The sequence below is a fragment of the Penaeus vannamei genome, chromosome 25 (genome assembly GCF_042767895.1).
Source record: "Penaeus vannamei isolate JL-2024 chromosome 25, ASM4276789v1, whole genome shotgun sequence".
Taxonomy (NCBI): Eukaryota; Metazoa; Arthropoda; class Malacostraca; order Decapoda; family Penaeidae; genus Penaeus; species Penaeus vannamei.
This window is the reverse complement of record NC_091573.1, coordinates 32,947,439-32,949,938: the sequence shown is the minus strand read 5'-3', so window position 1 is coordinate 32,949,938 and position 2,500 is coordinate 32,947,439. Positions and strand designations below refer to the sequence as shown.

Here is a 2,500-nt window from a genome sequence, read left to right as displayed (position 1 = left end):
TATTGGGTAGAGAAAATTCGTTTCTTGTTTGCGTTGTGTGTTTTTGATTCGTCAAATATTCTTAGAAAATTGTTTCATGTATTTTTTTCTGAGTTCTATCTGATTCGCCAAATTAAACTTCTTTTCCAATGTACATTCAATTAAAACCTTTTTTTTTCAATATATGTTCTCCCTCGTTCATCGAATATCATTCTTCCCTTTCTTTTGTATATTCTCTTCGACACCTAAAACGCTGTAGCTAAACCTCCTTCTTCCCTTTTCATTTTCTTTCGTGTTCCCGTTGAACATCACACGCATTTAAGCCTTTGTTCTTAGTCGGGTGAACAAAGAGCTAAATTGTTGCGTTGCTTGCATATGATTGATTTCAATGAGATGCCATGTTCTTGATTTTTAATGTCGCCTCCTTCTCTGTCTCCCTCCCGACTCCCATCATTTTCCGTCATCATTCCTTTATTCTGATGTCATTACGTGTTGTTTATTTTTATTGCTAGATTGTGCACGTGTCTGTGTACGTCAGTGTTCGTTTGTCTCTGTGCACGCTTCTCTCGGACTTTTTTAAATGCGTGTACATGAACGCTTCGACGAGTCTACATGGGGTTACTTTAAAGAGCGTGTGTGTGTACGTTTTAAGTCCAGGTTTATTTCCGTTGAAAGTATACAATCAGGGTATATTTCCCCTCTTTTATTAGCCCACCGGCCGTGATCAACTCCCCAGCAGCTGGTCTGAGTGTGCGAAAGGATGACGTGAATGGGGTGTGGAGGTGGGGAGGGGGTGGGGGTGGGGTGGGGGAGGGGGAAGGGAGGAGGGAGGGGAGGGGGAAGAGAGCAAAGAGGAAGGTTGGGTCTTTGTGGTTTTTAGGAAAGGGTGGAGGTGAGGAATAGATGAGGGAGGGAGGGAAGGGGTTGGGAAGGAGGGAGGAGCAGAAGGAGGAGGATGGGCGGAAGAGGGAGGGAGGGAAGGGATAGAAGGAAGAGCAGGTGAGGGAGGGAGGGAAGGGAGGTAAGGTAGAAGGAGGAGAGAGCAGATAAGGGGAAGGGGGGAAAGGGTGTAGGAAAAGAGTGAGGAGGAGCAAGAAGGAGGGGAAGGAAGGGATAAGGAAGAAGGAGGAGGAGCAGATGAGGAAGGGGGGAAAGAGGTAAGGAAAGAGAAGGAGGAAGGGGGGGAAAGAAGTTTAAGGAAGGAGGGAGATGGAGCAGAAGGAGGGAGGGGAAGGAGGTAAGAAGGAGGGAGGAGGAGCAGAAGAAGGAGGAAAGGGAAGGGGTAAGGAAAGAGGAGGAGGAGCAGAAGAGGGAAGGGGGAAAGGGGTAAGGAAAGAAGAAGAGGAGCAGAAGAGGAAGGGAGCGAAGGGTTAAGGAGGAAGGAGGAGGATGGGCGGAAGAGGGAGGGAGGGAAGGGGTAAGGTAGAAGGAAGAGCAGAAGAGAAAGGGAGGGAAGAGGGAGGGAGGGAAGGGGTAGGGTGGAAGGAAGAGCTGAAGAGAAAGCGAGGGAAGAGGGGGGCAGGGAAGGGGTAAGGTAGAAGGAAGAGGTAGAAGAGAAAGGGAGGAGGAAGAGGGGAGGAGGGAAGGGGTAAGGTAGAAGGAAGAGCAGAAGAGAAAGGGGAGGGAAAGAGGGGAGGGAGGGATTGGGTAAGGAGTAGAAGGAAGAGCAGAAGAGAAAGGGAGGGAAGGGAAGGAGGAGGAGAAACAGAAGATATGGGAAGGAAAGAAAGGACGAGGAACAGAATAAGAAGGGAGTGAAGGGGGAAGATGAATAGCGAAGATGGAGTGAGAGAAGCGGAAGAAAATTTGAGAAGCAGAAGGAATGAGGAAATTGGGAGGCAAGTGAAGAACAGAAGAGGGATAGGGAAGAGAAGAAGAAGGAGGGAGGATAAGGAAGAGAGGACAAAAGGGAGGGAGGGAGGGAGGGAAAGGACGGCTGAGATACCTTGGAGTCGGTACACTAAGCGCGGAATCCTTGCGGTGTCTGGCTAGGTGCGGTTCCTGTGGTTCCCGAGCGAGGCATTGTGGGCGGGCACTTGGGCGGGCACTTGGGCGGGCACTTGGGCATCACACGCGGTCCCGGCGACAAGCCCAGACGAGGATAATGAACACTTGGAGCACTTTCATCGACCGCCCGACGCGTGAGGTGCACTCGGTCAAGGTGCATGAGGGCGGGGAGCACATGGCGGGTCGCTGTATCGAGTGGGCGTGTGGGCGGGGTGTGCTACTCGTGGCAAACCGCAGGGGCGCAGTAGTGGCAAGAGGCAGTAGCGGCAGTGGGTAGCGTGGCACCCGTGGCACCAGTATTCACCCTCCCGCCTGCCAGGAAGGTGCCAAGCGGCGGAGTGTGAGTGCCCGGGGAGTGCCCAGGGGAGCCATCAACCCCGGCTCAGTACGCCCAGCTGCGGTCGACGGCTGTTTGCGATTATCATCAGTTCGCGGCGATTGGGGGCCGTGCACGACCGCCGCGGCGCCTTTGCACGTGGCGTCGGAACGTGGCACGGAACGCCAAACGGCATGT

General features: G+C 52.7%; 1 long non-coding RNA gene across 1 annotated transcript in view; it reads left to right on the top strand.

Moving 5' to 3' along the window:
* Positions 1–2,146: 2,146 nt before the first annotated feature.
* Positions 2,147–2,500, top strand: part of LOC138866484 (uncharacterized) — a 39,951-nt gene continuing 39,597 nt past the window's right edge. Inside the window, exon 1 of the long non-coding RNA XR_011399604.1 lies at positions 2,147–2,324. This is a non-coding gene — a long non-coding RNA (uncharacterized lncRNA). The remainder of the gene's footprint in view (positions 2,325–2,500) is intronic.